The sequence below is a fragment of the Hyla sarda genome, chromosome 6 (assembly GCF_029499605.1).
Source record: "Hyla sarda isolate aHylSar1 chromosome 6, aHylSar1.hap1, whole genome shotgun sequence".
Lineage (NCBI taxonomy): Eukaryota > Metazoa > Chordata > Amphibia > Anura > Hylidae > Hyla > Hyla sarda.
In genome coordinates this window covers 102,007,540-102,032,999 of record NC_079194.1, presented here as the reverse complement: position 1 = coordinate 102,032,999, position 25,460 = coordinate 102,007,540, and the positions used below count along the sequence as shown (strand labels likewise).

At 41.7% G+C, this 25,460-nt stretch overlaps 1 protein-coding gene and 1 long non-coding RNA gene across 9 annotated transcripts in view; one reads left to right on the top strand and one right to left on the bottom strand.

Annotated features, from left to right (window-relative positions):
• The window catches only part of MAGI1 (membrane associated guanylate kinase, WW and PDZ domain containing 1), a 550,433-nt gene that overhangs the window by 332,958 nt on the left and 192,015 nt on the right, over window positions 1-25,460 (top strand). The window lies entirely within an intron of this gene.
• LOC130275916 (uncharacterized) lies at window positions 13,087-23,849 on the bottom strand. Of its 2 annotated transcripts, none has more exons than XR_008844952.1 (3): window positions 23,813-23,849; window positions 18,915-19,044; window positions 13,087-13,456 (listed from the first exon to the last, which is right to left on the bottom strand). It is a non-coding gene; the product is annotated as an uncharacterized LOC130275916 (long non-coding RNA). The 2 variants fall into 2 exon arrangements; XR_008844953.1 differs by lacking the exon at window positions 23,813-23,849 and adding an exon at window positions 23,232-23,328.

Genomic DNA, 25,460 nt, shown 5'->3' with positions numbered 1-25,460 from the left:
GCTTTTTTGCATATTCCATGGTGATGACAAGTCAACCTTTATGCCTATGCACTTTTAGTTAAATGGTTAATTTGCCTTGGTTATGGGAATATCTTGCTCATAGGTATTTGTTTTATTGTAGTAGTATCTCGTTGTAATTTGGGGTAGACTGAGATCCCCTATATAGAATGTTTCCAAAAATGTAAAGGCATCTGTTTTGTTTTTGTTTCATTTTAATCCATTTGGTCCTTATAGATTCCTATACATCCAGAACACTTCATGTATGTAAGGTAAAAGCATTGTAGACCTTGTAAGCTGCTAGCTCTTATCTATCAGAGGTTTATGTCCAACATGAAATCTTAAAAATAACAAAGCGAAAAATATTCAACGTGGTTTCATCCAAAGGAAGCAGTATAATGTCAGGTGCTGAGGAAACTTACCCAACATGCATTGCTATAGAAACATGTTGACATTCTGCCAAGCAGCCTAGTAGACAGTAAACTTAACCCAATCCACACAACCATCTGATTCGGCTTCATGACTATTTTTTCAAACAATTGTGCTATATTTTTACTTTTTAATTTTAAAGCTGTCAACACATTCCCCCCACATGATGCTGTTTTGTATTACGCCATTTTGGAGCGTGAGCTAAAAATATTCCCACAAAAATATGGGCCAGCCCAAATGGAGAAAATACCCTCCTAGGCTCAATATTGACGTTTATTTTTATGTTCATTTCTGAGTCACATTCTGTAGCAGAAGGTTCATTATCTTCTCCCTGTCCAAACAATGACTAATAATACGGCAATATCTAATTGGTGGTTCCTCTCTAGACTAGCGGCAGTGTACCGTCACACAGCAACATGCCTGACACATCCTCATAGTGAGACTTAACCTGGAAGACAGTCGAGGAAATTCATTTTCCAGACTTATTTTATTGGGTTTTACATACACAGTATTAAGGGCTGTGTTGCTGTAGGTAGGCCGCAATGTTCTCATTTGGCTTCCTTCACTCACTTCATAAGAACATATGTTATTGACACGGTTCATTGTCGAATTATAATTTCTGCAAACTCTAAATTTCTAATGTACTCTAATATATGACCAATGAATGATTCTATATTGCCTATGTTATATTAATATCCATACTGTATAATGGTAGTTCTTGGGTATACTGTTGTTTAGTTGGTAGCGGTAATTTCTGGAACAGTTTATTGAGAATGGTCATTGGTCTGTTTAATTATATTTATCATAGCCCGGTAATAGTTGTGTAGTGTGAAACTACTACTTGTTGCTTCCTGTTTTTTTGACTTTGGGGCAGATTTATAAAATACTGCCATCACTTCCATATATCCTAAACCATAGGTATTTTGGGTGGATCCCTGGGTCTTCTCCCCACCACACCGTCTTGATCGATAGGCCTCTCCCTGTTTGGGAATAGGGGGAGATCAATCGATTAAGGTTGGTGGTGTGGGGAGAAGACCCAGAGACCACCCTGATGACTTGTGGTTCAGGCAACATTAAAGCAATGACTGGTTCCCTTTTTAAAAATATATAACTTTGTTGCTCATAGCAACCAATTCCTGACCATATTTACTTATTTCAAGAGCAGAATGTGAAATATGTGCTATGATTGGTTGCCATGAGTCACAGACTATTTTAAAATAGAATTTCATAACAAAAATTTTTTTTTATTTTTTTATTAAAGGGGTATTCCAGGCAAAAACTTTTTTTTATATATCAACTGGCTCTGGAAAGTTAAACAGATTTGTAAATTACTTCTACTAAAAAATCTTAGTCCTTCCAATAGTTATTAGCTTCTGAAGTTTTCTGTCTAACTGCTCAATGATGATGTCACGTCCCGGGAGCTGTGTATGATAGGAAAATATCCCCATAGGAGCTGCACAGCTCCTGGGACGTGAGTCATCAGAAAGCAGTTAGATAGAAAACAGCAACTCAACTTCAGAAGCTAATAACTATTGGAAGGATTAAGATTTTTTTAATAGAAGTCATTTACAAATCTGTTTAACTTTCTGGAGCCAGTTGATATATAAAAAAAAGTTTTGGCCTGGAATATCCCTTTAAGTCTTTTTATGTTTGGAGATAATGATCAAAGTTTAGTCTACCCCACTACTTGTGGGGTAAAATGCTGTTGTAAATTAGTGGAAAAAAGTGTTGAAAAATACCAATACAATGGCCCTGATTTACTAAGAGTATAGGGGGAGATTTATCAAAACCTGTGCAAAGGAAAAGTTGCCCAGTTGCCCATAGCAACCAATCAGATTACTACTTTCATCTTGCAGAGGCCTTGTTAAAAATGAAAGAAGCGATCTGAGCTATGAGCAACTGGGCAACTTTTTCTCTGAACAGGTTTTGATAAATCTCCCTCATAGTGTACTTTTCTTCATGGGTTTTAATTTCCTACAATTTTTTTCCATGGTATTTACTAAGGTTTCCCTACATTTTGCACTTTCCCTACATTTTGCTTTTTTTTTTTACACATGCTCTGATCTGTAGGGTTTTCCTCAGCTCAAATCCACCACATTTTCTGTGGAAGCCTGAGTAAATATGTTGTGTTTTTGTGAAAATGTCAGGGCCACACCCCCTTTCCCCAACAACCACGCCCCTTTTTCATTTATTTTTTATTTTTTGTAAAATGGAGAGTTTGTCGGGTGTTTTCAATTCTGGCGCAAATTCTGTCGCAGACAGAATTTCTGGCGCAATGCACCAAAATCTGTCATACAATAGTAAATCAGGGCCAAAGTCTTAAAAATCATTGCATAAATAACGTACAATTGTCAACATCAAGACACAGACTCCTAATCTATATCATATTAGGGTACGTTTACAGGAGCGAAATCTTCTATGAGTTTTCTGCTGAAGGTTTAACTGTTGAGGATTTTACGAAGCATTGCAGCATGAAGCACAAAAAGGCAGTGGGATTCCGGGGCACTATGATTTTCCCTGTTAAGTAGTCATAGGGGTCCCCACAGCTGCTTCACATTCTATAGGTATTGAGTAGAGATGAACGAACTTACAGTAAATTCGATTCGTCACGAACTTCTTGGCTCGGCAGTTGATTACTTTTCCTGCATAAATTAGTTCAGCTTTCAGGTGCCCCCGTGGGCTGGAAAAGGTGATGCAGTCCTAGGAGACTCTTTCCTAGGACTCTATCCACCTTTTCCAGCCAACCGGAGCACCTGAAGGCTGAACTAATTTACGCAGGAAAAGTCATCAACTGCTGAGCCGAGAAGTTTGTGACAAATCAAATTTACTGTAAGTTCGCTCATCTCTAGTATTGAGTGATTTTTCTGACTAGGAGTGAATAGGGAGAGATGCCTCACACAAAGCCAATGGGGTGAAGAACAGCCACCGGAAACTACCCAATGACTACTGACCTGGGTCCCTCCAACTGTTTTAAACTATACATTTCAGAGTAAATGTTAGTACCCCAACATCCTGCTGCCTATATCTGTTTCATGCTGCCCATGGTTTGGACAGCATGAAACAGGTGACTGGCCCCTTCCACACTATGTACAATTATCCAGCTGAATTCCGCTGATTGAATGTCAGCATGTAGCCGGCGCTGCTGACGGCAATGTAGTTCCGGCAGAATTCCACTGAACTTATTCATTCTGTGTGCCGACGTACTTTCCACTGCCGAAATTCCACTGCGGCAATTCTGCAGTATAAAGAGAGCAGCAGAATCCCATTGAAAACAATGCATGCGGAATTCTGCCGGCGGAATGTCCACAGTGTGGACAAGGCCTTAAAGGGATTTTCTGCTTATAGACAACTATTTTTTCTCTCCCTCTTTACAGGGTTTCTTCTTTGTCTGTAATAATTATAGATTAGGTCCATGTTTAGGTTCTATATGATATATTAGGATTTGCCTGTTCAAACAGCTGATCAATTCCCAAAAAAATTAAAACCCCAATGATCAGTTTACGAAAGAGGGATCTTCAAAGTAAATAGATGTACCTGAACTAGTCAGCACTTTTAGTGTATTTGGTATGGCCTTGATGTACAGGACAGATATATGACTTAACACATACAGTTGCAGGAAAAAGTAAGTGAACCCCTTTGAATTCCTTAACTTTATGCGTTAATAATAAAATGTGGTCTGGTTGTTATATCAGTCATATTCATATACAAACACTATCAAAACTAATAACACACGAACAATTGTACTACTCATGTCGTTTATTGAGCACATGAAATGTACATTCATAGTGCATTGAGTAAAAGTGAACCCATGAAGTTAAAGGAGTAGTCCAGTGGTGATTCAGTGGTGAGCAACTTATCCCCTATCCTAAGGATAGGGGATAAGTTGCAGATCGCGGGGGGTCCGACCGCTGGGGCCCCCTGCGATCTCCTGTACGGAGCCCCGACAGCCCGCGGGAAGGGGGCGTGTCGACCTCCGCACGAGGCGGCGGCCGACACGCCCCCTCAATACAACTCTATGGCAGAGCCGAAGCGCTGCCTTCGGCAATCTCCGGCTCTGCCATAGAGATGTATTGAGGGGGCGTGTCGGCCGCCGCCTCGTGCGGGGGTCGACACCCACTATCCCGGCGGAGAGCCGGGGCCCCGTACAGAGAGATCGCAGGGGGCCCCAGCGGTCGGACCCCCCGCGATCTCAAACTTATCCCCTATCCTTAGGATAGGGGATAAGTTTTTCACCACTGGACTAACCCTTTAAGAACCTATGGACCCCCCCTTTAGCAACAGTTACATCCACCAAATGTTTCTTGTAGCTGTAAATATGATTTGCACAATGTTGAAGAGGAATTTTAAGCCATTTTTAGTACTGAGGTGCCTTGGATGCATAGTCGTCTTCAGGTTAGCCACAGCATTTTAGAAGGATTTAGGTCTTTGTGTTGACGTTCCAGTTGTAAAACACAACTTCTTTTTCAACCATTCTTTAGTTCTTTTCTTATGGACTTTGGGTTGTTTTCTTGTTTCATCATTTAACATCTCTTGAGGCCATGAACTTCTGCTTTTTACATTCTCCTGTAAAATGTTTTGTTACACCTTCTGCATTCATTGTTCCCTAATTGTTCAGGCCCTGAGGCAGCAAAGCAGCCCCAAATTTTGATGCTCAGTTGAGATGAGATTATGGTCCACTGTTCTTTGTCGTTTAACATAGTGTTGTGCCTTTGCTTTCTTGAGAAAAATAGTATTGTCAGTGATCAGCCTTTGTGTGTCTTTATTTAAAGTGCAAAACACCGTTGCCATATGCACTCTCCTCTCCTTAAGCTTGTGTTCACACTCTGCGTTTTTGCCGTTTCCAACTGGCTCGTGGTGAAGTAATTCAGGCAAAGGTTTACTTACTTTTTTCTCCATGCACTGTGGATGTTTGCTTGCACAATGTGCTCAATAAGGCTAGGGCAACACTTTTTAGGAAGGACTACTACTTTTTGTTTTGCTTTTAAATGATTTGAAAGAGGTTTTCCAGGATAGGTTATCCATAGTTGCTGACACCCAGAAGCAGTTGGCTCCATACTCTACGTAGCAGTGGCACCAGGGTACTGCAGCCTCAGCTCCTATTGAGATGAATAGGAGCTGAGGCAGCAGTACCCTAGTTCTACTGCTATACAAAGTATAAAGCCAACTACTCAGTTCTCTGACTGTGCGGGCAACAAACAGATGATTGGCTGGGGTGTCGGATGTCAACACCCCACTGGTCAACTTTCTATAGCCCACCCTCTGGATAGACTATTAATAGTTTTCTTTTTTCTGGAAAATACCTTTAACAGTTGAGCGATACACTCTTTTTTATGCAATCTTGTGGACTACAGCTGTCACTCAATGGTTAAAATCAATCTTGTAGCGCTACAAAAAGCTGCAGTGTAGCACTGGCCTACATTGAATTGCATACAATCTTGTGGACTGCAGCTGGACTTCAATAGTTACTATAAATCAATACTGCCACAAAAAATTGCAGTGTAGCCCTAGCCTTAAATATCCGAATGAGTATGTTTTTTGTGTGTTATTACTATACTTTGTTTGTCTGTGACTTAGGGTATGTTCACACGGTGGAATTGTGTGGATTTCCACAGGAATATTCCGCAGAGACATTCTGCTACAGCCGAGTTCATTGATTTAAATGGGATTCTGCTGTACTGTTTACACCAGGGGTCTCAAACTCCACCATGCTATGGGCACCCCCTCCTTGCTACACCTCTGTGCAGTGGGCTGCAAATGGCCCTCAGGCCGCAAGTTTTAGCCCCTGGTTTACACGGTAAAATTTCCGCCGAAGATGTTTATGCTGAGGAAATCCCTGGCGTCTGCAAAAAGAATAGACCTGTCCATTGTTTTTGCAGATTTTACTGATCTGTCGAGATTAGTTCAGCTAAGATTATTGGCACCATGGCACTTCATTTTTGATACCAGCCCAATTATTAAGCTTTGATTTTGCAGAAAGTGATTGGACAGAAAATGATTTGGTTTATATTTTTTGGCAAATATGTAGAGACAAGTGTGTATGGTCAGTTTAATTGGGTCAAAGGAAAATAGTCAAGCAAAACGTTGGGAATTGGCAACCACAAATTTTTATACAAAACTGATATCGGTCCCTAACAATTCAGGCTGTAGAAACACAAGTGGTGGATCAGTATTGTGCACCTCTAGATCTTCTTTAGTATTGGAGGGGGTTATGCCGATAACCAGAAGAACATTAAGATCCATCATGGTCACTTGTTGAGGCTGGGTCCTACCATGTGCCCTAGTATAAAGGGTATTCTGCCTAAGTCGAAACATCTTATCTCCCATCCAAAGGATAGGGGATAAGATGTCTGATTGCGTGGGGTCCGGCTGCTTTATTGTACACACGCACACACACACTGGCTTCATATATTCTTACGCATACACATTAGATAGATACACTGATATACACACATACACATATATCCACACACACACATACATGCAGGGACACTTACTTTCTCATCTGCAATGCAATGTGTTTCTGCCTCTCTCACACAGCAGACATCAGTGAGAGCCCGGCAGCAGTCTTCCTGCCCCTCCCCCTCCCCTTCTCTTCACATGAGTCTGCAGTGTTTACAGCCCCTCCCCCCTCCAACGTCCAGGACGGAGCAGTGTACAGAGAAGGACTGCATGCATTCCAGAAGGGGGGGGGGGGCAGTTGTTTGACTGGATTTTTTCATGTTTCAATGGTGCTTTGCCCTTTAAATATAGACAAACAAAGGCTGATCACTGACAATACTATTTTTCTCAAGAAAGCAAACAACTTTAAAAATACCTTAGAAGACATGTTATAAAAACACACAATGCTAAGAAAAGCTACCAAATGATAGGGGATAAGATGTCTAGGGGCAGAGTACCCCTTTAAGCCAAGGCAATATGTAGCTTGGTGAATATTTTAATGCTAAAAATTGGCATCTACTTCTTAAAGGGGTACTCCCACCCTAGACATCGTATCCCCTATCCAAAGGATAGGGGATAAGATGTCTGACCACGGGGTCCCGCCGCTGGGGACCCCCACAATGTTGCATGCGGCACCCACCTGTCTGTGACATCAGGACTCCGCCCCGTGTGACGTCACGCCCCGTTCCCTCAATGCAAGTCTATGGGAGGGGGCGTGACGCCCCCTCCCATAGACTTGCATTGAGGGGACGGGCCGTGACATCACACGGGGCGGAGTTGTGACGTCACGGACTTCCGTTCCCGTGGTCGCGTCCGAGACCCTCCAGCGCTTCCGGACAAGAAACAGGTAGGTGCCGCATGCAACATTGCGGGGGTCCCCAGCAGCGGGACCCCTGCGGTCAGACATCTTATCCCCTTATCCCCTACCTATTCGGGTTTTCACAAAGTTAGGGCCTTTTTACATAGTCAGGCACCTGGTGTAAACGAGAACTGATCTCATAGATTGTCAGTGTTTAAAGAACCTATTAAAAAATTTTACCACATGTGCGGACCTACCTCTGCTTCCATCGTTTGTTGGCTGCACATTGCATGGTGCAGTGTTTCCCAACCAGTGTGCCTTCAGCTGTTGCAAAACTACAACTCCCAGCATGCTGGGAGTTGCAGTTTTGCAACTGCTGGAGGCACATTGGTTGGAAAACACTGACATACAGAGGTTAAAACTAAGCAAACTAATGTTTGCCCTTTTATCAGCTGATCCCTTGCTCCCATTATACAGGGTGATAGTCACCTGTATGGCCAATACTTAATCCATTTAAGACCCTTACTCTAGGGGAAGTTCACACAGGTTGAATTTGTGGCAAATTCCCACATGTGTTGGAAATCTGCAAAATATATCCACACCAAAATGTGTGAATTTTGTTGAAGATTGCCAATTGTGTAAAATAAAAAAGCAGCATACCCACCCTACTAATAGTCTGACGCTCCATTTACGATGTGTTCCTGGATTCTACCCTGCTGTCTGTTCACCCGGGTCCATTGATAACAAAATCGGAGACCAGTGAGGACTGGTGAAGCATCATCATGGGTTCAGCAATGGATTTGTAAGGTTGGTATGCTGTTTTTGTTTAGTTTTTCCATGATTTTTTTTAACCTGTTTATTTTGCTGTGGATATTTAAGTAATCTGCATCAAAATCTGCATCCATACATTTGTTCCACATTTTTACTTTCTCGTTAAACTCAACAGGGCAAATGTGCATACTGTGGCCTGTTTCCACACTTAAAGCCTACCGGTCATATCACAGAAAAAAATTATGCTTATATATGTTACTCACAAGCTCAAGTAAACTCTTTATGGGGGAGATTTATCATTGCTTTTAGAGCATTTTTTTGTCTATGTTTTGGCGCAGTTCAGGTGCAAGCAGCATATTTTGATACTTTTATGCGCCTTTTGATATAGACAGTTTCACTCTTTTTGCCTACCTGTAGAACTTTTTTATTTTTGACCATGCAGTGGTCACGTATTTATCATTTGCGACTTTTGTCAAAAGTCGCTATTTTGTGATCAAAGCTACTTTTTTAGGCGCAAAGCTACACCACCTACCAGTAGGCATGAGAATCACATCTACCTTCCACAATTCAACCTTTAACCTCTTGTGGGTGACAGCGTCTCACTCCCCTTCTATGATATGTGCTCAGGAGCTGAGCGCGGGTCATATCTGGGTGGTCCTGGCGGCTATCTGCCACCAGGATCCATCTTCAATGCCAGACATCACCGATCACGGTGATGCCTGGCTTTAACCCCTTAGACACCACAATCATATTTGATTGTAGCGTCTAAAATGCAAGTAAAAATGTCCCGGCAGCTCTGTGAAAGCAAATAACAACATCTAAGCTGCCAAATTCAGGACCCGGGAAAGTATCTACTTTCCTCCCTCACAAGCGTCTAGAAAAAGTGTATGTGGTAGAGCTTTTCCCACCACAGCAGAGCTGCGCAAAATTCATCATCCTGCTGCAGCTTCTTGATAAGAAGCCCGCTAGTCAAACCCACCACCCAAATAAATGTGGGAAAATAGCTCTACTGTAGACATTCTTTGATAAATCTGGGCCTGTGTGTCTTTTTAATGGATCTAGCTTCTATATTTGGCTCACAAATCCCTCCGTTCTGCTGCTCAGTCATTCTGACATCCACTGCTCAGGAAGGGTTGTGTCCGAGGTAAGCACTGACCAAAAGAGAAAAATGGGGACCTATGGATGGAGTATTGTAATCAATACTATTTAATACTGATCTCTAGGCAATCACTAGAACCCTATATTTCCCATCCAATGTTAAAACATAACTTATATTGAGCCACGGTATTAAAACTTAACTCACTGTTATGATTGGTCCTATATGTCTAATTGCATGCTACTGCATGCTAGTGCGATTCCTATTGTCAAGATGTTGTGGCTGCAGTCCACAACACTCAGTTAGTGAGTATAGATTATAATCAATAACACATTGCCCGCCCAACATTTTGTCACAAACTCTGGCTTTCTCAAGGGCTACGAGGCAAATGGACATTTTCCTCGTAGCCCTTGAGAAAGCCACAGCTTGTGGCGAAACATCAGGCGGGGGATGTGTTATTGATTATAATCTATACTCACTAACTTAAGTTTTAATACCGTGGCTCAAGAAAAGTTGTGTTTTAACATTGGATGATAAATATAGGGTTTTAGTGATCGCCTAGCGATCGAGGCAAGCACTGAGCCCACCCTCACTCACCATGCATTCACTTCCTCCCAGAGTTTGCTGTGCTGTGTTGGGTCTCTTGATCCAATCACTGATGGCTGCTCTGTAACCCCTTCTCTCTGTTTTCACACAGATAGATAGGTCTGATAGGTCAGGAGTGAGCAGCGAGGAGTGCTAGTCCTACCCTCACTTACTTTGTTTTTGTTTTTTTATAAGCAATAAGTTCTATAAAAAGGAGCTAACTTTTTTTTAAATTAAGTATATTAGAAAGATTAAAGGGGTACTCCGCTGGAAAACATTTTTTTTTTCTAATCAAGTGGTGCCAGAAAGTTAAACAGATTTGTAAATTACTTCTATTGAAAAAATCTTTATCCTTCCAGTATTAATCAGCTGCTGTATACTACAGAGGAAGTTCTTTTCTCTTTGAACTTCCTTTCTGCCTGACCCTGTGGTCTCTGCTGACACCTCTGTCCATTTTAGGAACTGTCCAGAGTAGGAGCAAATCCCCCATAGCAAACCTCTCTTGCTCTGGACAGTTCCTAAAATGGACAGGGGTGTCAGCAGAGAGCACTGTGGTCAGGCAGAAAGGAAGTTCAAAAAGAAAAGAACTTCCTCTGTAGTATACAGCAGCTGATAAGTAATGGAAGGATTAAGATTTTTTAATAGAAGAAACTTATAAATCTGTTTAACTTTCTGGCACCAGTTGATTTAAAAGAAAATGTTTTCCAGCGGAGTACCCCTTTAAAGGAGTACTCCAGGATAAGAAAACTTATCCCCTATCCTGAGGTCCGACTGCTGGGGCCCCCGCGATTTCCCGTACACGGCCCTGGCGGTCAGCGGCAAGGGGGCGTGTCCTACCACCCCATGACGCGGTAGCCGACACGCCCTCTCAGTACATCTCTATGGGAGAGCTGGAGCTCTGCTTTTGGCAGTCTCCGCCTCTGCCGTAAAAATGTTTTGAGGGGGTGTGTCGGCCGCCGCATCATGCAGTAGTCAAAATGCGCTATTATGGCAAGGAGCCAAGGGCCCCGTAATAGAGATTGCAGGGGGGGGGGGTCGGTTGGACCCCCTGCGATCTGAAACTTATACGTTTTCATATCCTGGAGCACTCCTTTAATGTTTTGACAAATTTTACAACAAATGTTTTTGATTCTTTGACAGTGCCCATTTAAACTTTTGCAGTATGTGAATGCAACAAATCCATCCATGAGTTTACAATAACAGCCTGACTATGTCCACCTTCAAGATAAATAAACTAGAGAGCATCACTGTGGGATAACATTTCCGGCAAAAGTGTTTTATTACACTCACAATGTTTAAAATGAATTCCTACTGTAGAAGAAGCCAGAACGATGAAACATTCGCCAAGACACTTGATTTGCTGCAGACAATATGGTTCTGATGTGCCAGTACTGATTTTAAACATTGTGAGTATAATGAAACACTTTGCTAGAAATATTATCATGCAGTGCTGCTCTACATTTAATTCATATTAAAGCGGACATATTGTAGCTGTTGAGGCATTATCAGATGTAGCAGTCAAATCATGGTTTACTGCCATGATTACCTTTAAAACCATGGGTATAACTATAGAATCCAGCATAGAAAGGACCTGTGGCCTGTTGAGTAAACTGAACAGGCCCTGGTTCAGATATAGCCATTTTACCTTTTGGCCCCAAATATGCAATTGGGCAGTAAGTATCCTCAACTTACTGGGAATGTGAATGTAAGGCTCTATGACACTGTCCAGTGATTGGGTCAAAGTGGGCTCTTCTAGTGTGATCTCATGAGATGATGCTTTGAGAATAGAGGCAGAAAGAGAGAAGCTGCCCCTATGCACACACCCAATCCCAAGATTACCAGTATGACTGAGAGTATTGACAGTGGATCCTTTTCCTCTCCTCCCCTATCTGTGACTTTCTTCTCTTCTGGAAACCAGTGGGTGCTTCTTCCTTTCTCTACGAACATATTTGTGCTTCCTCTGCTTCTAGAATAAGTCTGTTATTATCAGAGCGTGATCCCATGAGATGACATAAGTCTTAGGAGATAATGCCCAAATGGCCACTGTAAAGAATGCTTATGCTCATTGAATAGTGTTAAAGAGCCTCAGATTCACATCTCCTTGTAAATCTATGATAGTACCCACCCAGTTGGCTATTTGGGACTAGGTTTCCATATTTGCATCCAAAAGGAAAAATTGATGTATCTCAGGAATAGAAGTAGGGAAAATAAATAAATAAATAAATAATGGCCCAGGTTTTCTAAATTTCTGTAAAAGCTTTGTAATTCTTAGGTATTGTAAACTTAGACAATCTACAAATACTGGGTTATCTATGTTTTGCATGCTGTTCTTAGACACATAGGGGGAGATCTATCAAAACTTGTGTAGAGAAAGGGTGGTGCAGTTGCCCATAGCAACCAATGAGAGTGCTTATTTAATTTTTCAAATTGGTTGTTATGGACAACTGCACCACTCTTTCTCTACACAGGCTTAGATAAATCTCCCCCATAAACAGTCTAGTCTAAGTTTAGACCAGTTATTAGTTGGCCTAAAAATCTGCACCAAAAATCTGCCCTAAAGTTGCTCTAAGACCAAGCCCCTTTTTAAAAGCCATGCCCTTTCTATCTACTTCCTCCTAGGCCACACCTCCTTATGGAGTGCCAAGCAAAAGTGTCTAAAACACATAATAAATGGTGTAAAGGGTAACTTGTTTATGTAACTGCATGCTTACTGTGCCTATTTTTTTTTTTTACCACCGTAACCATACTAGTTTTATTAAACTCTTAATCACTATTTTCCTACCTATTGATCCATCCTACAAATTGGTTTTCTTCACATTAACCTGTGCTTTCTAGACAATAAGTAACACTATATCATTAGACAGACACATTTCAGAATACTGAGTCCTGTCTTGGTTTGTTTAGACAAACTGAATATGAACAGTCGAGAGGCCACCAACTAACTAATAATCCTGGAAACAATAAATCTGTTTGAAGGTTTTTTTTTTTGCATTCTTAAAAAATATCACATTGTAATGTTTGATACTGCACTTCTATTTTAATCCTATTACAGATTGCAGCATTGACTTATTGATCGGGTGCCAGCGTTTATTTGTCATTATATGGTGCTCGCACAGAAGCAGATCTTTTGACTTGCTAATTTGAGATGTAAAGCATGTTTGCCAAGAGACATGTTGTGTATGTTCCTTCCCATTGCAATAAATCTATGCAAATAGCACGCTGTCTATTAAGTTTCTGTTTAGCTCTTGTTGGGGAGCCTCATCCCCCTTTGTTGCCTCAGGCTCTTTTACACCAATGGATTCATTAGTAGACCTGTAGGAGGGTATTTTATAGGTCTTGTCCTGTAAATAAAGCCAGAAAGTGATGAAAATACTTTTCATGATCCTTGTAAAGACTGTGTATTTCTATTACTTTTATATTCTTAGTTTTTCATGGCTTCTGTTTTGGGTTTGTTAGTGCAGATTTGTGTTAGTGCTTAGAAATAAACAGCCTCATTGATCTGTAGCACCCCCAACCCTAAATTTAAATTGTACATAATGTCTGAAGTTTTTGGTGGTAGACATTTCCAACAGTGCACAAGGAGGTTTAGGCCCTCTGCTAAGGCCCCTTTGTTTCAGAATCCCATCAAAGCCCTTTTCTTTCTTCCCATCAGAACCTAGTTATAAGTGGAATATACCTTTTTTAATAGAAGAGAGCAAAATATTTGCCTACAGTAGTTTTTTCAACCTTTGAATAGCTGTAACTTAGTCTTAAACTGTCCAAAGTGATGGTTAACGAATTGAATTGTTGATGGTAATTTTGGACTAATGAAATATTTGGGGGTCTTTGATGATAATTTACTTTGAGCCATGTTACCATAGTGTTCACTGGTTGGGAGTTAACCTTGTTGTTGTGAAGTGATTGTGACCCAGAAAAGGTTCTTCCACTATTTATAAACTTGCATATTCTTCATAGTCCCTAAAGATTAAATGTTTACGTGCTACTGCAAACTGACTGTAAAATAGTACAAAAGTAGAATCTGGCCATGGCAAGCCCTATCCAGTCTTTGGCATTGTTGCCAACATAAGCTTGGAGATTTAAAGACCTTGTAGATTGGTGTTGAAACGCAAATAAGCTTGGATTCCCACCAATCCAACCATTAGTCATGACCTGACAGTAGTTGATTGCTTAATGCCCTCCTTAAAAGTGAAACAGTAGCAATTTCATACAAGTATCCACCAGATTCCTATGGCCGGGAAAGGTGGAGACCAAGGTTATGTTCAGCGCTTCAGCAGTCTGGTTGAGGGGGATATTAGTGGGACTCATTTACAGTGAGCACTGATTGGAGGACAGCAGTGTTAAACATAAAGAGAGGAACCTCAAAAATTATCAAAATGGGTCCCCTTATTTTTGCTCCAGATTTTTTTTTTATCCATAACAATCTTTGTACCAGATTTTTACCTCCTTTTTGTAAACAATGCAGTTCTTATGAAGAGGGGAGTCTTACTACAAAAAGAAAAATGGAAAAAAGGAGAGAAGGGGAATTTGCGCCCCTAGTGAAGGACGTTACAGTTCAGTTTAAAGTAGAATTAAAGTTAAACTCACCGAGTTCAGTTCCACTCAGAGCGCAACACCTCAGATAGCGTTCTTTAATCAATATGTCTCCAGACCGGCAGCCTCGGTCCTCTGGTAGAAGCCTTGCTGTTCCAGTTCAAGGCAATAGGGAAAATAGTAGAAAGATGAACCGATCCTGGCGCTGGTACTCTGGATATAAGAAGGACTTGAAATCCAATGGTGTTCCTTTAAATGGTTTTTATTTTACAAACACATACGCAATGTGTTTCTGGTCCAAAACGGACCCTTCGTCAGGCAAGGTGTGTCAGGACACACCTTGCCTGACGAAGGGTCCATTTCGGACCAGAAATGTGTTGCATATGTGTTTGTAAAATAAAAACCATTTAAAGGAACACCATTGGATTTCAAGTCCTTCTTATATCCAGAGTACCAGCGCCAGGATCGGTTCATTTTTCTACTATTTTCCCTATTACTACAAAAAGAGGAAATCAAACGAAAGCAGAACTAGGTCTCCTCTTCTTAAAAGCCTCATAGTAGCAACATGAGCGACCTCTATGGTATGTATATAGTTATAGCTTACTGACCTCCCAGCATATTGAAGTTTTCCATGAGCTAATAACTAAAAGTAGACTTCCCGTTTTTAAATGTGAATTTTGCATTTTAAATTCCATTGTTGCCTGGTTTTAATTTATAATACCCAGTTTAATGTTCTCTAGGCCACCATTATTTCTTACTGGGGTCTTATCTTGTATGGCTATGGCAGTAGACATTATATATATGTCCTTTTAAAAGGGGCATTAAGAGTTACTAGACACTTTAGAGGCATAAGGTGCAGAAAGTTTCATTATGGCCACTTGTACAATTAGTAATGTAATGCATGGAACACTTACACTGTTTTCTGCTATTACATTTTAGAGATTACCTCTGGAAGGCTTTTTACTCAAGAGCCAAATTAATAAGCATAAAATTAGCATGTACACTTAACAGGACTGTTCCACTTCTCTCCAAGACTTCAAGCCGAGGTGAAAAGTGGCTTCTAATAACCTGTGGTTCAGTGACTTAGACTTTGCATATTGAATTGTAAATGCTGATAAAAGCCTCAAGACAGGAAGGTTGTGGTGGAACAATTACTTACTGTATATGATTTGTGTTTCTGGCCAAATAAATAAGCAAAGCATTTTACACCTTTAAATATTTAATTATGGGGTCTGGGAATTTTGTAAGAATGCCTATGCTCAATAGCCTTCCATAGTTAAGAACATTGTTAAAGGGGTATTCCAGGCAAAAACTTTTTTTTATATATCAACTGGCTCCGGAAAGTTAAACAGATTTGTAAATTACTTCTATTAAAAAATCTTAATCCTTCCAATAGTTATTAGGTTCTGAAGTTGAGTTGCTGTTTTCTGTCTAACTGCTTTCTGATGAATCACGTCCCGGGAGCTGTGCAGTTTCTATGGGGATATTTTCCCATCATGCAAGGGATATTCTCCCATCATGCACAGCTCCCGGGACGTGACATCATCATTGAGCAGTTAGACAGAAAACTTCAGAAGCTAATAACTATTGGAAGGATTAAGATTTTTTAATAGAAGTAATTTACAAATCTGTTTAACTTTCTGGAGCCAGTTGATATATAAAAAAAGTTTTTGCCAGGAATACCCCTTAACCCCTTCATGACCCAGCCCATTTTCACCTTCAGGACCTGAGCATTTTTTGAAAATCTGACCACTGTCACTTTAAACATTAATAACTCTGGAATGCTTTCACTTATCTTTCTGATTCCGAGATAGTTTTTTCGTGACATATTCAACTTTATGTTATTGGTAAAATGTCACTGATATTTGCATCCTTTCTTGGTAAAAAATCAAAAAATGTCATGAAAATTTTGAAAATGTAGCATTTTTCTAACTTTGAAAGTCTTTGCTTGAAAGGAAAATGGATATTCCAAATAAATTACATATTGATTCACATATACAATATGTCTACTTTGTGTTTGCATAAAAAAATTGACAAGTTTTTACTTTTGGAAGACACCAGAGGGCTTCAAAGTTCCGCAGCAATTTTCCAATTTTTCTCAAGATTTTCAAAATCGTAATTTTTTAGGGCCCAGTTCAGGTTGGAAGTGGATTTTAAGGGTCTTCATATTAGAAATACACCATAAATGACCCCATTATAAAAACTGCACCCCCCAAAGTATTCAAAATGACATTCAGTAAGTGTTTTAACCCTTTAGGTGTTTCACAGGAATAGCAGCAAAGTGAAGGAGAAAATTCAAAATCTTCATTTTTTACACTCGCATATTCTTGTAGACCCAATTTTTGAATTTTTACAAGGGGTAAAAGGAGAGAAATCACCCTAAAATTTGTAACCCAATTTCTCTCGAGTAAGGAAATACCTCATATGCATATGTAAAGTGTTCGGCGGGCGCAGTAGAGGGCTCAGAAGATAAGGAGCGACAATGGGATTTTGGAGAGTGAGTTTTTCTGAAAGGGTTTTTGGGGGGCATGTCCCATTTAGGAAGCCCCTATGGTGCCAGAACAGTGGACCCCCCCCCCACATGTGACCCCATTTTGGAAACTATACCCCTCATGGAATTTAATAAGGGGTGCAGTGAGCATTTACACCCCACTGGCGTTTGACAGATATTTGAAACGGTGGACTGTGCAAATCAAAAATTTTATTTTTCATTTTCACAGACCACTGTTCCAAAAATCTGTCATACACCAGTGGGGTGTAAATGCTCACTGCACCCCTTATTACATTCCGTGAGGGGTGTAGTTTCCAAAATGGGGTCACATATGGATATTTATTGTTTTTCGTTTGTCAGAACTGCTGTAACAATCAGCCACCCCTGTGCAAATCGCCTCAAATGTACATGGTGCACTCTCCCTTCTGGGCCTTGTTGTGCGCCCCCAGAGCACTATGCGCCCACGTGTGGGGTATCTCCGTACTCAGGAGAAATTGCATTACAAATTTAGAGGGTCTTTTTTCCCTTTTACCTCTTGTGAAAATGAAAAGTATAGGGCAACACCAGCATGTCAGTGTAAAAAAATTTTTTTTTTACACTAACATGCTGGTGTAGACCCCAACTTCACCTTTTCATAAGGGGTTAAAGAAGAAAAAGCCCCCCAAAATTTGTAAGGCAATTTCTCCCGAGTACGGCGATACCCCATATGTGTCCCAAAACTGTTGCCCTGAAATACGACAGGGCTCCAAAGTGAGAGAGCGCCATGCGCATTTGAGGCCTGAATTAGGGATTTGCATAGGGGTGGACATAGGGGTATTCTATGCCAATGATTCCCAAACAGGGTGCCTCCAGCTGTTGCAAAACTCCCAGCATGCCTGGACAGTCAATGGCTGTCCGGCAATACTGGGAGTTATTATTTTGCAACAGCTGGAAGCTCCGTTTTGGAAACAGTAGCGTACCAGACGTTTTTCATTTTTTTGGGGGGAGGGGGGGGGCTGTGTAGGGGTATGTGTATATGTAGTGTTTTTTACTTTTTATTTTAGGTTAGTGTTAGTGTAGTGTAGTGTTTTTAGGGTACAGTCACATGGGCAGAGGTTCACAGCAAGTTTGCCGCTGGGAGTTTGAGCTGCAGCGCAAAATTTGCACCATCTCAAACTTGCAGCACTCACTGTAAACCTCCGCCCATGTGAGTGTACCCTGTACATTCACATTGGGGGGAGGGGGCAAACATCCAGCTGTTGCAAACTCCGAGCATGCCCTTTGGCTGTCCGTGCATGCTGGGAGTTGTAGTTTTGCAACAGCTGGAGGCACACTGGTTTGGAAACACTAAGTTAAGTAATAAACTTTCAAGTGTTTTGCAACCAAACTTAGTGTTTCCAAACCAGTGTGCCTCCAGCTGTTGCAAAACTACAACTCCCAGCATGCATGCTGGGAGTTATAGTTTTGCAACAATTGCAACAGCTGGAGGCACTGAGGTAGGAAACGGACAATGTTTCCCAACTAGTGTGCCTCCAGTTGTTGCAACACTACAACTCCCAGCATGCCCAGACTGCCCAGGCATGCTGGAAGTTGTAGTTCGGCAATATCTGAAGGATCAGATGTTGCCGAACTACAACTTCCAGCATGCTTAGGCAGTCTGGGCATGCTGGGAGTTGTAGTTTTGCAATATCTGGAGGTCCGCAGGTTGAAGACCACTGGTCTATAGCATCACGTGCCTGGAATAGCATACACGTCTAGCTACACCAAGCCCAGCAATCTGGGATGCTATGTGCACTCACCCATGGTTATTTGCCAGTACGTCACTGAACCCCTACAGCCACTGTTTCGTTCCTTCCTCAGGGGGCTTCAAAATATTGCAGTTTTTACTGTTACCCTCAAGCCGCATATAATAGACAGAAACTTCCTGTTCTGTGGAGAAGACAGGATTACAATAATAGGTATGACTTCTATTATTATAAAGCTAGAGACAGATAACACAGGATCCAACAGCTCGCCCCATCCCCCTCCCTGCAAAGAAGTGACCACTGAACAGCACAGAGAATGCCTAGAACACTCTTCCATAGAAGTCAAGGGGCCTGCAGGCTGCAGGTTCCTATGGTCAATGTGCCTCCGGTAAGGTATATGTCTAAATGCTATTGACAGCCAAGATGGCTGCCCCAATGATTGGGTACAAGAAAATAAATGACAGACAACCTACAATTGGAAAATTAAAGAAACAGAAAAAAAAAAAAAAAAAAACAGTATCTCTAAGTATTTAAAAAAAAAAAAAAATAGTTATTCATTTCCTTTAAAGAGTCCACATAATATGGAATATTGTCTATACTATTGTGTGGTTTATATTTGCTCTTGGGTTTTCATTCCTTGACTGCCCACACTGCCACCCCCCCCCCCCCATACCTACCCCATCTACTACAAGATTGTCTTAAAGGGGTTATCCAGGAAAAACCTTTTTTTTATATATATCAACTGGCTCCAGAAAGTTAAACAGATTTGTAAATGAATTCTATTAAAAAAATCTTAATCCTTTCAGTACTCATGAGCTGCTGAAGTTGAGTTGTTCTTTTCTGTCTAAGTGCTCTCTGATGACACCTGTCTCGGGAACCGCCCAGTTTAGAAGCAAATCCCCATAGCAAACCTCTTCTACTCTGTGCAGTTCCCGGGACAAGCAGAGATGTCAGCAGTGAGCACTGTTGCCAGACAGAAAACAACAACTCAACTTCAGCAGCTGATAATCATTGAAAGGATTAAGATTTTTTTTAATAGAAGTAATTTACAAATCTGTTTAACCTTCTGGAGCCAGTTGATATTTAAAAAAAGGTTTTTCAGAATACCCCTTTAAAGATCTCCTATAAGACATATGATCCTAAAACCTATCATCTTAATTTAGCTCTATAAACAGTTAATACATTTTCAGGTCTGGAGGGTATTTGGATAAACTAAACATTATGCATAAATATGAATTTCCTTACAAGCTCCTATTATCTAAGCATATTCCTTACATACCTACAGCCTGCTGTAAAATGTTTTCGGCTCATGGTATGGCTGCATTTGCTGCATTTTGGGGTAACTCTACCTTGTAAAGCAATACGAGGAATTCCTCAAATGTATACTTATGTAAACATTACAAAACCTACTGTACACTGTAAGAACTAAAAGCCTCTATTGGGGGTACTAGGCTAGGAGAAGCTTGGGCAGGCACGATTACAAAAAACTATTAGCCAATATTTAGCACGGGGTCCGGGGTATACAGGGCAAACATGGACCTTGCAGGAGTGCAAACCTATTAAAGTGCATCCAGGTAAACAAAGCACGTATATGAAAGTAGGTTGTACTCACCTGATACTAGGTAAAAACTAGAGATGAGCGAACTTACAGTAAATTTGATTCGTCACGAACTTCTCGGCTCGGCAGTTGATGACTTTTCCTGCATAAATTAGTTCAGCTTTCAGGTGCTCCCGTGGGCTGGAAAAGGTGGATACAGTCCTAGGAGACTCTTTCCTAGGACTGTATCCACCTTTTCCAGCCCACCAGAGCACTTGAAAGCTGAACTCATTTATGCAGGATAAGTCATCAACTGCCGAGCCGAGAAGTTTGTGACGAATCGAATTTACTGTAAGTTCGCTCATCTCTAGTAAAAACTGTTAGGCTTTATGGGGGAGATTTTTCAAAACCTGTCCAAAGGAAAAAGTTGCTCAGTTGCCCATAGCAACCAATCAGCTCGCTTCTTTCATTTTTAACAAGGTCTCTGCAAAATGAAACAAGCAATCTGATTGGTTGCTATGGGCAACTTTTCCTTTGCACAGGTTTTGATAAATCTCCCCCTATTAGTTTGTTTATAATTTGCCCAGGGGGCGGTGGAGAGAGTCTGGTATCAGGCTAGCCTCTCCGCCAGTCTGTCAGTTTCGGCTGATCCCGGACTATCCTCACTGCCTCCTGGGCAGATTATAAACAAACTAATAAAGCTTAACATTTTTTACCTACTATCCGGTGAGTGCAACCTAGTTTCTTTTACTTTTTTTGCCTATATTGGGGGTGTATGCACCACTAGTAACCGTAGGTGTACAGAATGAAGCATGTTTAGTATATGCGGCCACCAATAGACAGGATGTATTAAAGGAGTACTCCGGTGGAAAACATTTTTTTTTTAAATCAACTGGTGCCAGAAAGTTAAACAGATTTGTAAATTATTTCTATTAAAAAAAATCTTAATCCTTCCAGTACTTATTGGCTGCTGAATACTACAGAGGAAATTATTTTCTTCTTGGAACACAGTGCTCTCTGCTGACATCATGACCACAGTGCTCTCTGCTGACATCATGACCACAGTGCTCTCTCTGGACATCTCTGTCCATTTTTAGGAACTGTCCAGAGCAGCATATGTTTTCAATGCAGATTTTCTCCTACTCTGGACAGTTCTTAAAATGGACAGAGATGTCAGCAGAGAGCACTGTGGTCATGATGTCAGCAGAGAGCTCTGTGTTCCAAAAAGTATTCAGCAGCTCATAAGTACTGGAAGGATTAAGATTTTTTTAATAGAAGTAATTTACAAATCTGTTAAACTTTCTGGCACCAGTTGAGAAAAAAAAAAGTTTTCTACCGGAGTACCCCTTTAAACCTACAAAAGTAGCTGCAGCAGACCACACAAGAATTGATAAACTATTATATCTATTCAAACATTAGATAAAACATAAGGTTTCCATTGCAGTAAATAGCTGTCAAACATTCATAGCCAGAGCAGGGCATGGAGGAAACAAAAAGCTGATCGAGCCTTTGTGGCATCAGCAAACACTATGGTTGTTGTGTATAGTATTTGTGTGACTATCCTGATAGAAAGATCTAGATAAAGAGAGGGGTATAAACAGATCTAAAGGGGAAGAAATTATAAAATTGTTCTAGAAAAATTCTAAGTTGAGATTGAAAGATGGATTAATGTAGACAGGTGAATAGATATAGATATCTATTAAGAGATTTTATCTATACACATTTGCCTTTCTGATTATACTCATAGTTCCCAGGAAACATTCTGGGAATTTTCTGGGTGTAACATTTGCATGCATTGTATGAATTGACAAAGGTTAAAGGGGTACTCCGCTGCTCAGCGTTTGGAAGAAACTGTTCCGAACGCTGGAGCCGGCGCTGGGAGATCGTGATGTCATAGCCCCACCCCCTCACGACATCATGCCCTGCCCCCTCAATGCAAGCCTATGGGATGGGGTGTGATGTCATGCCCCACCCCTCAATGCGAGTCTATGGGAGGGGGCGTGACATCCGTCACTCCCCCTCCCATAGACTTGCATTGAGGGGGCAGGGGGGTGACATCCTGATGGGGCGGGGCTATGACGTCTCGAGCTCCCGGCGCAGACTCCAGCGTTCTGAACAGTTTGTTCCAAATGCTGAGTAGCGGAGTACCCCTTTAATGTTCAGAAATTTCTCTTTTTGTGGTCCTGTCTAGGCGATACATAGAACTCTCCCCATGATGGCCTAAGCTTTAAAGGGGTACTCCGCCCCTAGACATCTTATCCCCTATCCAAAGGATAGGGGATAAGATGTTAGATGGCTGCGGTCCCGCTGCTGGGGACCCCGGGGATCGCTGCTGCGGCACCCCGCTATCATTACTGCGCAGAGTGAGATGATCGCTCTGCACGTAATGACGGGCAATACAGGGGCCGGAGCATCGTTACGTCACAGGTCCGCCCCTCGTGACATCACGGCCCGCCCCCGTCAATACAAGTCTATGGGAGGGGGCGTGGCGGTCCTCACGCCCCCTGCCATAGACTTGCATTAAGGGGACGGGCCGTGATGTCATGAGGGGCGGAGCCACGACGTCCCACTGCTCCGGCCCCTGTATCGCCCGTCATTACGCACAGAGCGAACTCGCTCTGTGCAGTAATGATGGCGGGGTGCCGCAGCAACGATCCCCGGGGTCCCCAGCAGCGGGACCACGGCGATGTAACATCTTATCCCCTATCCTTTGGATAGGGGATAAGATGCCAGGGGCGGAGTACCCCTTTAAATTGATCTTTTCTAACCTCCTCCATTGTGAGGGAATGCTATTCGGGACTCGGTAATTGTGTGTGACAGCCCAGGCATATTACTTCTTTTCCCCTTCTCTATGGACAGGGTAGAAAAATAAGTCATTGTCAATGTATTCTCCTCCTTCAGCCACCCAGCTGAATTCAGCCTCTAAGTAATTTCACTTGAATAAAAATGAAAGCTGTCAAGCCTGTGCTATCGGCATGGCGACGGCGATGTGAGTTATTTCAGTCCCATTAGATAAAATTGCTATGTTTCCCATTGTGGAATTTGATTTGATTACAGAAACTTCACACTTTAGCGATACGTTCTTGACAGTGAGGTGGACTGTCACACAAAGATTGTTGTACTGTCTCTGTTCCCTGGACAGGTTCTCCAGGAGAATAAGAGAAGACAAATATGATGTAATGGGTAAAATGAAAAAAGGACCATTGCACTGGACAACTCTATGGGGTCCCGATTTTTTTCTAATGCTGAACAGCTCAATGTGGATGGGGATGCAGCCTTATGACTCTTCAGACTTTACAAGTCCTGTTACGTCACATTTGTATCTCTGACAATCTGTGTTATAAAACAATATTTTTAGAAATGTATAGCCTCATCCATCCCGAATTTGGATATTTTGACAGGGGAAAAACCTTACTGGCCTATATTTGAAGTATTACAGTGGTCCCTCAAGTTACAATATTAATTGGTTCCAGGACGACCATTGTTTGTTGAGACCAGAACTCTATGGAAACTTGGTAATTGGTTCTAAAGCCACCAAAATGACATCCAAAAATAGGAAAAGGTGAAGATTAAAGAAAAATAAGTAGATAACTAATATAGATAAAGCAAATCCTTACATAGAAAAGTAAGAAAGATCTGCTGGGAGCTGTAAATCACTGTCTATGTCAGTGTTTCCCAAGCAGGGAGCCTCCAGCTGTTGCAAAACTACATTTCCCAGCATGCCCGGACAGCCAAAGGCTATCCGGGCATGCTGGGAGTTGTAGTTTTGCAACAGCTGGGGGCACCCTGCTTGGGAAACACTGGTCTATGATGAGGACAGAAGCTTCTTCGGGGTCCTGTACAGTATATGCAATGTCCTAAAAGAGTAACATGGAGCCGCCCTCACCTGATGTCCAAAGGAGCAGCTAACCCTGGTACAGGTAAAGAGTACAGAACATGTAATACCTCCCTGTACTGTAGGGGGCGCTACCAGATATCAGTCAGTGCATGCGCTTCAGTAATACAGGGGTTTTACCAGTAAAATGCCCACTCTGATTGGTCAGTTCTTCCAGCCATTGACACGTTTCACAGATCTGGACTGTCTGTACATTGTATGTTGAATCTGATTTCAACTTACAATGGTCCAGAAAAGACCATCGTATGTTGAAACTATTGTATGTTGAGGCCATTGTAAGTTGAGGGATCACTGTATATGCTAGACCTTCAGATGAATAGCTGACCATATGATGCATGAATAGGCCAAACCCATTGGAGCAAGAACTGTGCTTTGTTAAAGACTATCTGCTCTGGCTATACAGATGGTTTCTTAGGGTGCGTTCACACACTATTACTAGCAGTGGGTTTCCCACTGCGGGAATCCTGCTGCGAGTTACGCTACCATTGATTTAAATGGGTCCACAGACAGTCCGCAATAGTGTCAGATTTGTGGACTGTCCGTGGACCCATTCAAATGAATGGTAGCGTAACTTGCAGTGGGTTTCCCGCAGCGGAAACCCGCTGCTAGTTACTAGCGTGTGAACGCCCCCTTATAGAGGACCATACACGTTGATGTCCACCCTTCCCTCTTCCAGACAACTACTTTAAATCTCTTTCAAAGAAAGCACAAATATTTCATCAAATGTACCTTCCCACTGAGGAAATTCACCAAGAATTTCCTTGCTGAGTTTGCCGCCATCCCATTGACAATTGGCACTTCTCTGGCAGATTCCGTGGGAAGATTGAACATGTTCCTGGTCAGAAGTTTTGTTGCAGAACTTGTGAAATGAGCAGTGGAATTCCCATTAAAATGAATGGGAGGCTGCTGCAAGGTGGTATCAGCATGGAATATCTGTAGTGTGAATGGGGCCTGAAACGCTAAAGACTCTGCTGAAAAAGTACATGATATATCCAGCTTCTTTTCTAGTGAACCCAAGGTCAGTAAGGGATGAAATAACCTAAGATAAGGGACTGTTGATCGGTTGATCAGTCTGAGAGAGTCACTGCTCTATGCTAAACCTCTAAAATAAATTGAGTTAATTAAAATTAGCAAGCAGAGAGAATGTCCAGCTCGCTCCCCAAACCTG